This window comes from Grammomys surdaster, unplaced genomic scaffold (genome assembly GCF_004785775.1).
Source record: "Grammomys surdaster isolate TR1022 unplaced genomic scaffold, NIH_TR_1.0 100, whole genome shotgun sequence".
Classification (NCBI taxonomy): domain Eukaryota; kingdom Metazoa; phylum Chordata; class Mammalia; order Rodentia; family Muridae; genus Grammomys; species Grammomys surdaster.
Genome location: NW_021604579.1, coordinates 11,917,861 through 11,930,907, shown reverse-complemented (window position 1 = coordinate 11,930,907; position 13,047 = coordinate 11,917,861). Strand labels below are relative to the sequence as shown.

The following is a 13,047-nucleotide window of genomic DNA, read 5'->3' as shown; positions in this document are numbered from 1 at the left end:
CTGGAAGGTGGGAGATACAAGTCAAGTTTTCATATATGTAAGATGTGCAGGTCACTTTCCTTATGATGTCTCTCCGTCTGTCAGATAAACTGCCATGCAGGGTGTGGGGATGGGAGTAGTGTTCTTTTTCAACCAGATTCAAGGCTGTTCAGGGACTGAGCAGCTACCGTTTGAACAATCCGTGTCTAGGCTGTATGGAATTCTCTACTAGTTGTTGTGGGGAGGAGAGTGGCTCGGGAGCCACAGAAACAGAGGCAGGACCCCTCCTCAGGCCCACTCACAGTATACCTTGATGTTTGTCCTGGTCTCCACCTGTCCCTCTGGCCTCTGCTGGTGCCAGAGAGAGAAGTGAAGGGCCATTGATTGCCCTCTCCTCTTGGGGAGGCCACAGCACACTCAAGGCTTTCTTTTAAAAAATGTATTAACTTGACCGTAAGCAGGCCCCAGTTTAAAAATAAATAAAAGTAAGAGGCTAAACAAGTGGGCGTGGGAGGGACAGGGATAGAGCCGTGAAGAGCTCGAGGAGGATTCTTTTCTCAGGTACCTTTAAGCTTCATACTGGGTTCGAGGGCACTGTGGCCCTGCTTCCCTTCCCTGGAAGCCTGTTTTTCTTTGGCTTAGTCTATACAGTGAAATCTCTTCAAACTTTAACCCAAAGGGCCTCCCAGAGCACAGAGACAGTTTGCCATGAAAGCCTGCCTTGTTAGCCCTGCTAGAGCAACCTGGCCACCCTTCTTGTCCCCTAGGTTTTCTCAAGAGTCCTAGCTCCAGCCTTTGCACGTGTGGCTCTCCACGGTGGGCTCAACCTCCTATCTGGTCTCACTAGGAACAGTTCATAAGGAGCTGGCTTTCTTTTGGCTGGGTCATGCTTCCCTTTCGCCCCAGGGAAGCCCTGTTCTCCTGTCTTAGTTAGGGTATCTGTTGCTGTAAGGAAATACCATGGCTGAGGCAGCTTGGGGAGGAGAGGGTGTGTGTATTTGTCCTACACTTCCATAGCACTATTTATCTGCAGAGGAAAGCAGAGAAGGAACCTCAAGGCAGGAGCTGATGCAGAGACCAGAGACTGGAAAGGACTTAGCCACGAACTCAGCATCTTTTTTTCAGATTCGTCAGGTGGCCGGGGTGGCCATTTGCTCTTGGGGCTTAGCCTTAACTGTGTTGGCTCACATGGCAGCCAAGAGACTCAGCTTGCTGCTTCAGAGCACCATGGCCAAAGCAGTGGCATCGGAGCTCAGCCTTTCTGATTCATAGCATAGTTCTGCCCCGTCTGCCAGTGGGCTGAATAGTGTGACAGCTGCCGTTTCTTATGTGGGCCGTGGAGGGCACTCGGCCTCCAGTTAGTTAGAAGAGTCACAGGGACTGTATGAGTCTTCACTGGATCCCGCATCCCCTCCTTCTGTATCTTTCCTCCCTGTCTTTGAAATCATGTTAGATCTTCCTCTTGTTCCCCCTTCCCGTCCCTGCAAAGCCACTGTGGATTCTGTAAAGATACGGAGGGTGATGAATCAGAATCTCCACCTTTCTGAGAGTAACATTCCCGTCACTTGTAGCTAAAAATAAAGCCAGTGCTTGCTTCTCTTTGCAGAAGATGGGTTTTCTTTTTGGGCTTTGAAGGGATCATTGGCCCTTCCTATCCTCCACAGGTGTGAAGAGCCCACTACACCATGGGCTTGGTGCTGCTCACTGGCCTTGAGCCTCCGGCCTCTGAGGAAACTTCTTTAACCTCAGAAGTGGCTTTGGAAAGTGGGTGGGTGTGTGTAAGATGGGACAGAGACCCTGATTCCCTTTGCCAATATGACCACAAAGGAGCAAGGCACCTTGAGAGGACTTTCTCAGTGCTGGGTATTTTCTCTTTGATCGCTAGAAAACACAGAGGCAAGTCAGAAGAAATTAGTTTGCTCAGTTAATTTTGTAAGTACTGACTGAGGAGACATTTTATGACAAGTCGTATGACAGGGACCTAAGCACTGACTGAAAAGCAATATGGCCGTGTATCTTTCTTGTTTTATTTTATTTTGTTTTTCAAAGATGGGGTTTCTCTGTGTAGCCCTAACTGCCCTGAAACTCGGTGTATAGACAAGGCTAGCCTTCAACTCACAGAAATCCACCTGCCTCTTCCTCCCAAGTGCTGGGATTAAAGGTGCATGCCACCACCGCCTACCCGATATTGCTAGAAGGTAGCTGTCCTTAGTTTTCCATGTGTGTGTATGTGTGTGTGTGTGTGTGTGTGTTTCAGGTGTTGAAGGAGAAGGAATAAATGTAATCTTGTACTGAGTATAGAGCTATGTATTAATTAGACTTGGCTAATACTTTACTTGCATTTATTTTCTGGGCTAAGTGTTAGCATTGATCTCTTCACCCATTTTCTAGTCGATGAAACTGGAGTGACAACCTCCCCCCACAATACTAAACTTTCTTGGGAGCTCCACAGCTAGACATGTTGAGGTCCAAGCAGTAGATTTCACTCTTCAAGCTGTTTAGAGCCACCTGTCTGTCTGTCCTCAGCACTTTCTTTTGACAGTCTTCAATATACTTTCCATTTAATACATACAGTATTAGTAGCAGCCTGAGGGATAAGAATCTTTCATCATCCCCTATTTCTCTAAAACAAACAAACAAACAAACAAACAAACAAACAGTCATACCAGATGGTGGCAAGTGAGCGTTAGCTGATATCTGGAGAGGCTAGCATGCTTTTAAAAGAATTAAAAAAAAAATTGTGTGTATAAGGTGTGTATGTGTTCTTGTGCCATGGCATTCGTGTGGAAGTTAGAGGACAACCTTGGGTGTCGGTCCTTGCCTTCCTTACTGTTTGAGACCGTGTCTTTTCTTCACTGCTGTGAAGCTAGAGTACTTGTCCTGTGAACTTCCAGGAACTCTGGTCTGCTCCTATCACTCAGCAGGAGTACCAGGACATGAGACGTGTGGCTTTTCTGTGAGTTCTATAGATCCTTAGGTTAGTGGAGCAGATATTTTACCCACTGAGCCAGCTCCTCTGCTCCTGTGTGCTTTTTACCTATTTTTAATAATAGTACAAGGTTTGCTATGTTACCAAGGCTGGTATCCTACCCCTGGCTCAGCAATGCTTTTTGCCTCAGTCAGCCTCCTAGGTAGCTGAGACTACACTCTATGTAGTTTGAGCCATGCTGTGTTCATCCAGAGCCTGTGGGAGAGAAAGACTGTCTATACACTGTATTTATTTATTTACTTGTATGTTTGTTTTGTTTGAGATAGGGTTACTCTGTATAGCTCTGGCTGTCATGGAACTCATTTTGTTGACCAGACTGGTCTCGAACTCACAGAGTACTGGGAATAAAGGCATACACCACCATGCCTGGCTACATGTGTACTCAATGGCGAGTGCCACATGAATGAACAGCACACAGGAAAGGAGTACAGAGAGGACGAGTGTGTCATTTGGAGCTTATGTTATCCCATTTGGGGATTCCTCACACTGTTGTCATGATCTGATTTCAGGTACTTGTGAAAATGATGGCAATTGTAATCTGGAATTCCCTGTTGGCACACAGCAGCTGGTTTAGATGTAGGAGACTGGGGCGTCCATGTGGGAACAAGCTGAGGCTTGTTAGGGGTGTCATTCTGTTCTGCCCTTTGTGTCACCAGGGAGAAGGGTGGGAGCAGAGAGCTACAGGAGCTATTTTTACATTGTTCACGTCATGTTCAGAATTACTAGATGTTTGTGGCTAGATCCCTGTTTGGCCTCAGTCAGGGAGGGCACTCCCTCGGCTGCCTGTACCCGCATGGAAACTTGAGCTCAACCCCTTGGGTATATGTATTCTGAAGGCAGAGGCTACATGTGAAGTGACTATGCAGTTACCCTGGGTCATTGGGAGTTGTCTTATTAGGGCTTATGTTTTCCATGGTTCTTCAGTATACTGCTGGGGATGGGATGCCAGAGCGGGAGGCAGAGGCCATGTACTCACCCACAGACTTATTTATTCAACAGATAGTCTTTCAGTTTGAGACACAAACTAGATGTGTGTATTTTCAGAGTGGAATAAAGTACTGCCTTTCAATGATCTTATACAGTTGATCATGTACAAGCCAGGCATATATGCTGGGCTCTGAAGGAAGGTCTGATTGTCTGTAGGAGCGACAGGAAGCCATGGCAAGGCAGAAGAAGGGCCCAGATTATTTGGGGTGGCCAGAGTCTGCTTCTCTTGTGAGGTGCTGAGTGGCAGGAACTGGCTTAAAGGATTGAGGGTAGAAGTTTCATGTGTGTACACTTGGCTTGTTGGCTACTGAGTATCACATGTTCATACATGCTGTTATGGGTGATGTCATGGGAATTTAATTTTTACCAAAAGGGTACACTGAAAAGTTTGTGGTGTGTGTGTGGTATCTCATGCTTGTGATTTCAGCACTTGAAAGGTTGAGGCAGGAAGGAGGATCTCTTGTGAGTTCTAGACTAGCCTTGGCTATCTATATAGTTCAAACCCAGGCAAAGGTGTGGGCTATTGCTCTGGTAGAACACTAGCAAAGTCTTGTTTCAGTCTCCTGCACTTGGTGCAAAAGGAAAAGAAAGACAAGAATAAAGCCAAAGGAAAAGCTTTGTACTAGTAAAACACTTGAAGCCTCAGTGGCCAGAGCTGGGGGCAGTTCTGGCTTTGGACCCTGAGGTCATTTTCCTTCATGGGTGGCCAGGTGAGAGTGGGTTGTTGACGAACGGGGGGTGGGGGTGGGGTGGGGGGGTCCAAAGAAACCATCCCTCCAAAATCCTGGGTTCTACTAGGTTCAAGTTCAATTTTTGTGTTGTACAAGTGTGTGGGTGTGCGTGTGTGCACGCACACACATGTCCCTGGCATAGCATTATTTGCAGTGAGTATTCCTAATGTCAAGTTCTCCTTGACTTGAGCTGAGCAGATAAAACAAAACGGCAGACAGATTAGAAGGGACTTGAGAAGCCTTTTAGGATTTGAAAACTGGACTTTGTTAATTTTGAAAAGCTGCTGAACTGGCCCATCTGCACAGAGGCAAGGGCATCTGCTTGGCTGTAGGTTTGAGAGGCTGTAGGCACCCTTGTACACATAATCTCCCCACCCCCAACCCTCAAGCATGGGGACCAGCCTGTTTCTGAGTCTCTGGTGTAGTGATGGGAGCAAGGGAGCTAGGCCTTCAAGAGCTTCAGGAGTTCAGGTAGATCTTCAAGGTGTGTGTCTGGTGGGTGCATGTCAGTATACCTGCTGAATCTTATAAGTATTTGCTGTGCCTTTGCCAAAGAGTCAGTAGGTAAAAGGAAAGAAGGTGGCCTTATTGTGTCATAATCTATAGAATGGACCAAGAGAGATATAAAAGTTAAAAGCACAGAAATCTTGGCTGAGAACTCAAAGCATCAGCGCCAGGAGAACCATAGAGGTGGCTCTGTTCCCTTCATACTGTGGATGTGATCCTGAAGCTCAGAGAGGTGTGTGGGGAGTGAGGAGGTTGGACAGGTATGAGCCAAAGGCCTGCCTCTTTGGCCGTCAGCTCATACTTGTCTCATGACATAACATTGACTTCTGCTTTCAGCCCTCTCTTCTTCATAGACCGATTTCTTCTGCTCTTCCTCCAACTGCTTCCTCTTCCTGCCTGGATTCCCCAGGAATTCCTCAGCAGGTGCTGTCTCATGCAGCCTAGGAGAAACAGGAAGAACAGAGGATCTTGGCAAGAACTCCACCCCTCACTGCTTCTGTGAGGGGATATCCCTAGGGATAGTACTCTTCTTATGGGAGACACACACGCACACACACACACACACACACACACACACGTCTCCTAAGCACAGACAGAAACATCTCACACCTTGTTAATGTGCCTCAAAAAGAGTTCATGGAGTTGAAATTTCGGACTGTGGGAAGATGTTCCTTAGAAGGTGTCGAAATCCTCTGCCAGTAATGGTCAAGTCCTAGGACACATGATCAGGCTCAAGTCCTGAATTGTCCTACCTTCAGCAGTAAGGTGGACCACTGTGGCCCAGAGGCTAGAAAATTACTTCTGCCCTTTTCCTCTTATTTGCACACTTAAGGACAAGTATTTTCGTTCCCCAGAAGCACCATCTTCTCTAGAAACATCACTGAGCAGTAGGAACTCTGAATATTCACATTAGAGAAATGCTGTAAAGAGGGGTTGGGTGCCTGGCAGCAGCCTGCTCACATGACTGTACTTCCAAAGCAAAGTGCTATCCCTCTTACTAAAACTCGAACCATAAGAGCTGGCTCCTGTGTCCCAGTGTTGAATAAAGGGCAGAGCCAGCAGAGACCCTCGCCATGTGGCATCATTGTCTTAACCCTGGAGGCTGCTTCTGTAGCCCTGTCTAGGTCACTGCTGAGCAGATTGAGCCAGCTGATCAGGAGATCCTCTTGTTCTTATTTCCAGGTTCAAAGCAACAGAATGAAATGTAATAGGCATAATGTTAAATCCTGTGTGGCTTTAAAAAAATTAAGATATTATCATAGGGCAAGGAAAAGTGTGGTTTTAATAGTGAGCTTGAGAAAGTGATCAAATCCACCAGATATCTGACTTTGTGTTCCAACAGTTGGTCACCAATGAAAGAACATGACACAGGCTTGTTGTACAATGCCACACCCACTAGAATGATTGCCAGTAACTATTAGTAGGTAGATGATTTACCTGCGTGACCTTATGCCATCTTTGAGGTGTAGTGTGTGAGCCTTCTTTTTTAGGAGATGGTTTTTCTAGCATTACTCAGGGTGAAGCACAGGACCAAATGAACCCAAGCAAACCAAGAGCTTGCACTGGCTGGAACAAGCAGAGGCTTGGGTCCCAGTGAAGGTTCCGAAAGGAAAAGTGCTGAAGGAGATGATGGTGCTTAGCCCCGAGGCAGCTTTATTTGTGCCAGGCCCAGTTCCAAACAGTTTGGTGTGATGACTCTGCTGTTGCACCTGATTTTTTTTCAGGCAGGGAAATTGAGGCATGGGGAGGCTAAGTTAAGCAATTTGTCCAAAATGAGACTGCTGTCTATAGCAGATCCAGGGTTCAAGGCCTTGCAGCCTTAAAGAGGACAAAGTTGGCAGGCGGGTAGGCTCTGACTGCCCTCTTCATGGTGGTGGCTATTCTGTTTGGACTCAGAGAAGAGCCACAGTCTGACTGTAGATGTGATAGGAAGAAGCTGGGCCCAGACTCTTAGCTCTGTGGACACCGGATGTCCATGGAGGACATACCCTGTTGCCATGTGACTGACCACAACCAGGTTTGCCCACAGAGGCAAGATATAGAGGATATAAAGTTCTCCATGTCCTACTGTGTAACTGGCTGGCTCCCAGTGCTTTGTCAAAGACCCGACCTGCATTACCTGCAGCTGGTAGTGTGTCCGCGGTGGTGGTCCCCATGGACCACTGCAGGGGAAGTGGCTGGCTGTCTATGGGATTCAGCTTGGCCATATTAGGGAGCACTGGCTGTCAGGCCCACAGAGTGCTGACAATGGTGCCTGGGAACAATGCTGTGTAGGAGGTGTGTGTTTGCTCGCCTCCTGACCTGAGTAGGACAGTTTATTTTTCCCTTTTGGTCCCCGGTGAACACTTAGCCTGTCCTCAATGCATTTGACTCTCAGGTGCTAGAGCTTCGCTGTGGGATAGGTGAATAGTTGCTTGAGCTGGGTTCTTCTTCCTTGGCCAGGGTGGAGGGGAAGGGGGCATTTTTGAAGCCCTTGTCAGGGAGCCCCAGTAGCCGCCACCTCCTTGCCCATTCTGTGTGGAGGACCAGAGAGGAGATGATATACCTCTCTGGTAAGCCTAACTAAATTAGCTGCTGGTGACTCTTAACTGTGGTGAGGGGCCTTTGAGGATTTCCTCTACAGCCCAGTTGTCTTACAGACGAGAAAATAAGGCCCAGACTGGCAGCTTCACCTGGCCTGGGTGTCTTCTCCAGTCATTGGTGGCAGTCGAGTCTAGAGCTGATGAGGTCTTGTAGCCTCAGATCTCAGGCCTCTGTTGCACTGGTGTGTCTCTTTGCTGCTCTTGCTCTCCCTGCCAGGCAGATGAGAGCGGCTATGACTGCCACTCGCCACTGGCTCTTTCCCTACTGCTCCCGCCATTCTCCATGGAGGCCACTAATAATCTGCTTATATGTCAGCTGCCATTTTCTTTGCTTTGTAAGAGCTGGGACTCAGGAAAGGATCACAGGATGATGTCTCAGTTCTCCTGCTCTGGAGCTGTGTAGTCTTGGGGAAGCTGAATAACCTTTCTGAGTCCTGATTGATTGTGGAGGTGGGTAAGGTGATATTGATTCAGCTCTCAGTTGCCTTCAGACCTGCAGCTCTATAACTGTAGTCTTCATGCAAGTGTGAAAGCCCTGACTCAAGGTTTGAGGCTCTGAGTGAGTGCAGGTACCAGGGGAAAGCCCCAGATGGGAGGTGCAGGGGATCCCACTGTCCTTCACCATGCCTCTGCCACCTCTTTATTTGCCTTGGTGCTGTGGGCACAGGCATTGTCCTTTCTTGGTTGAGGTTGCCTGTGGGTATATGAGCAGTCATACTGCACCAGTCCATTGGCAAGGCCTTGGTCAGCCTGGCAGCTGGGCACAGGCAAATACCAGATCCTCTATGTTATTTGTGGATTGGATTCTATCTGTCCTGCTCTTGGGCCCGGGACACCCTGCTTTCCATTAGATCACAGGTATGGGGTGGAGGTAGCCACAGAGCAGACTGGGAATCAACTGGCTTCTCAGTCTCCATTGCAGTGTTACGTCAGCTGTTTACATGGTTGTCATTCTATTGGGTTTGTTTTTGTTTTTTTTGCCTTGACTGAGAAGTTACATTCTGTTTTATGTAACCTGAACCCAACTATCTGAGCATGTAGGGCAATCTTTTTTCTCTTTTTTCTTAATATAGGGTATCCTAGGCCATAGCATCTGGAAGTGATCAGGCACCTGATTTGAGCAGAATTTATGCATGCATGCACACACTTTTACAATATAACATGGCTGTGTCCAGAAAATACTCTGTGTATTTTTTTAAACTAATATATTTTATACACATGGGTGTTTTGTCCGAATGTAAGTCTGTACACCATATGTGTGCCTGCTGCCTACAGAGGCCAGAAGAGGGTGTGTCAGGTCCCCTGGGGCTGGAGTTACAGATGGTTGTGAGCTTCCATGTGGCTTGGAGAATCTGGGTCCAGAAGAGAGCAGCCAGTATCTTTACCACTGAGCATCTCTCCTAGCCCCCATGTCTTTCTATATCAGGTATGTAGCTGTAGTTTCTATGTTAATGATGTTAATATGTAGATAGTATCAGGTTGGTACCTGAGCACGCACACACACACACACACACACACACACACACACGTTGACTTGGGCTTAGAGTGAGGACATTTCCAAGAGTTTCATGTTAAAAGCACTTAGAGTGGTAGATGTTAGTGTGTTTTTCTTATAAGTTTAATACACCGTCTAACAGTATCTTCAGTGGTTACAATCACACATTTCCATGCTATTGCCAGATATTGCCCACATGGCATTGTGGGAACTTTGTACTCTGTTCTGGTCCCTCGGAGAGGTGATCTCTACTCTTATTCCCTGTGGGTGCCTGGGAGGGGCAGCTCCATTTTTAGGTGGCCTGTTCTGATCATCAGTCGGGTTCTTTCACGGCCTGACTTTGGTAAAGGTGAGAACCTTACCCAAGAGGTTCTGGGTGGTTATGCCTTTAAGAGTTGGGCTCTGAAAGGATTTTTTTCCCCTACCGCATAAGGTTGGAGATGGTTGTTGTACTGAGATTGGGCTGTGTCAGCAAGTGATGCCTGTGTGACTTCACCTTGTGGGTGGCAGACAGGGATTCCTGAGAGCTTCTGTTTGGATCTTGTGGACAGTGACTGGATGGGAGTGAGGAACCAGATGGCTTATCATCCTTGCTTGTGTTTGGTCCAAGGGGTAGACAGTCGACAGAGTCTTAGCATTTTTGACTCTGCTCTAGGAAGTATTTGGTAGCATAAAGGCAGGCAGAGGGATGAGGGGTAGAAAGCATTGAAGGAGGGACAGAGGGGTACAAGGTCGCGCTCTGTGGGCACAGTATTGGTTCTCTGTAAACTGTAGGCTGACAGCACCTTCTCCTTGCTCTTGCTCTTGCCAGCACTAATGCCCTCTGCGTGGTCTTCCTTTGTAGGCAGTTACATTATTGATTTTTGATCCAGTGTGCTGAAGTTGCCAAGTATGTACCTGGGTTATCTGGGATATTTGGTTCTTTTATTAATTAGTTTCTAATTTTTGTTTTTAGAATTTATTGTCTTAGGTTTTTTGTTGTTGTTGTTTTCTTGAGGCAGAAGTGTCTCTATGTTGCCCAGGATGGCCATGAACCTGAGATCCTCCTGTATTAGAGTGCTCCTGAGTGCAGAGTCATGGGCATGTGGCACTAAGCCTGTCCTGATGCGTCTTAGGGGTTGTCTCCTTTTAGGCTTTTCTCCTGCCTGAGGATAAGAAGTGGCTGGATTCTTCTTCCCTCTCTACCTTGCAGCCACCCAGGGTCACTGCTTCTTTCCCCTAGTTTGAGGTGGGGATATGGGGAAGTCTGTGTGCGTGTTTGTTATTGCTCACGTGTCCTGTTACTATTGAGATCACTGTCTTACCTTGGTTCCTGTGGTTAGGCATAGTCTTGGAAAGTATGGAAGATTCGTGCCAAGGATTTCGTATCTTGGGACAGTTGACTGAGAGCTGGACCTCGGGAGTAGAACTCCTTTTTTGGTGTCCCTTGTAGCGGGCTCTCCTTGAGTCTTGTTTGGCTCTCCTCTAGGCTGAGCCCCAGGTTGAGCCTAGGGGCCTGAGTAGGAGGCTGAGCCCCTGACAGTGGCCCATGTTGGGATGAATTCCAGCCTTTTGCCACATTCTAAAGCATAACACACTATTGATTGTATGGGGGGCTAGGCTGTCACGTGCAGTAATCCTTGCTTCGAAGCAGGCATACTCCTTGAAGTAAGAAAGAGAGTGGAGTGATTCTGTCACCAATCTAACATGCCTTTAAAAATGCACCTTGATTTAGGATTTCAGCTTTTTGCAGCATATTTTAAAATGTCAGAAAGATAAATATACAGCCTTCCTAATATGTCTGCTTTGAACAGTGCCTTTAAAAAGGGTGTCATTCATCCTCAGGGTCACAGGCTGTTTAGTTCCCCCACTTTCTCCTTTGCTATGAGTGATCTGGCCACCTTTCCCAGGGCAGTATTTTTGGTAGAGAAGGGAGAACAGAGACAGGCTGCCTCTTTCCAAGTCCAGAAGACACGTATGTTGCCTAGTTCTGAGTCTGGTGAGGCTGTGTAGTTTCTGGAATGCATTTGGGAAGTCTGCTATTAGACTAACAGAGCAGGCACTGGCTTCTAGTAACTTCCATCTAGATAAATACTGTCCTCACTTGGAGTAAAAACCCTTTAGACAGAGAATCAGAAGGAAGTTGGTAACCCTGGCCCACTCGTCCTGTCACTGACTGATGGTACTAGTTGTCTGGGGCCTGCGCTGAGGCCAGGCTGTATTGTTGGAACTTAGGCCAGCACTCTGAATGGCCTTTTCTGAGGTAAGCTAAGATCAGGTGGGTGTTAGGCCTTGGTGAAGAAGCCAGTAGAGGTTGAATCAGACTGTTCATTGGTCCTGGAGGTTGAAACCAGGCTTCTCACATGCTAGGCAAGTTGGCCACATCCTCAGGCCCCTCTTAATGTTTTCGTTTTGAGACAAGCCTCACTATCTAGGCTGACCTTGAACTCCTTATCCCTTTGCCTAACCCCGAGTAGCTTGGACCACAGGCCTACAGCACCAGGCCATCTTGTCATTGTATAGGATCTTTGTAAATATATCCTAGAAACCTAGTTGGTGATTTTTCTTCCAAAGGAATTAGAGGAAACTTTGGAACTCTTGTCAGGACTCAGTTCTCCTGGCTGAGGAGAAAGTCTGGAAAGCTGAGCAGTATCCTGCTCGAGGGCAAGCTGCAGGGGAGCTTCAGGATTGAGGAAGTAGTAATCACGTGTGTGTGTGTGTGTGTGTGTGGCCTGAGCTCCCTCCACAGGGGAAGAAATGGAGGCCTGGAGAAGGCTGTGAGTTGGCAAGGGTTGCACAGTAGATCATTGTGGGTGGATCTAGGAGTTTTCCCAGGACAACCCATTGTGTCTTCCACCTGCTGCTTTATGTGGGCTGGGCAGGGGTTGGGCAGGTAATACAAAGCCCTGACCTTAGGTAGAGTAGGTAGGTCTGGAGTGGGTCTCACTGGACCACTTGGTTCTAATCTGTGCTCACTGTTTCCCAATAGGATCAAAGGTGGAGCACCCTCTTCTGTGTGATCTACTTGGGCATGGGGTCAAGGGAAAGCCCCCATTCTTCCATTCCCTCCAGTCACCCCTCCCCTTTCCCAACACCATTTTTGAGTATCATAACATTTATCACAAGCCTTATTATGAGAGACTTTTTCGTGTTTAAAAATAAATGCTGGCTTACAGGACTATATTTGGAGTATGGAAGTCGTTTGCATGTAAATGTGCTTAAAGGACAGCAGCTTTGCTTATGATGGAGAGGGAGCCCTGACTAGAGGGCACGGGAGTGGGTGGGGAAGGGGCTCCAAGTCTGCCTGCTTGGGACAGTTGACTTGGAGCCTTCAGGCTTTCTGGAACCATGGAACCATGTTCTTTTCTTTAGAGACAATTGTACAACAGGATAACTAGTGCTTAAAAATTCATAGAAAATGTTTCTTATCACAGCGTCATAATTGTGACTCAGAACAGTAAAATTGCCGTTCCACTCTGCCTGTCTGCCCTCACGCGAGTTCCCACAGCAGCTGCAAAGTCTTCAGAAATGAGAGAGAAGGAAAGAAAAAGGAAGAAATCCAAGGCAATGCCTTATTTATGTTAACGGCTACATTTGACTTGAAAATTCTGTCCCCTGAGCCTTGAGGTCAGCACATTATGGGTGATTGATGGCTGTCAGGAGCAAGCCAGGTGGCAAATGGCAGTGGGGGAAGTGGACAGACGATGCAGGGGCTTAGCAGACCCCAAGTTTTGAAAGGAATGTAGGAAAACAAAAGCAGATGGATGTCGGCTTTGGCTTCCTTCCTTCCTTCCTTCC

The 13,047-nt window shown here is 47.4% G+C and overlaps 1 protein-coding gene across 7 annotated transcripts in view; it reads left to right on the top strand.

The window, feature by feature from the left end:
- Nucleotides 1-13,047, top strand: part of Ssbp3 (single stranded DNA binding protein 3) — a 137,540-nt gene that overhangs the window by 53,669 nt on the left and 70,824 nt on the right. The window lies entirely within an intron of this gene.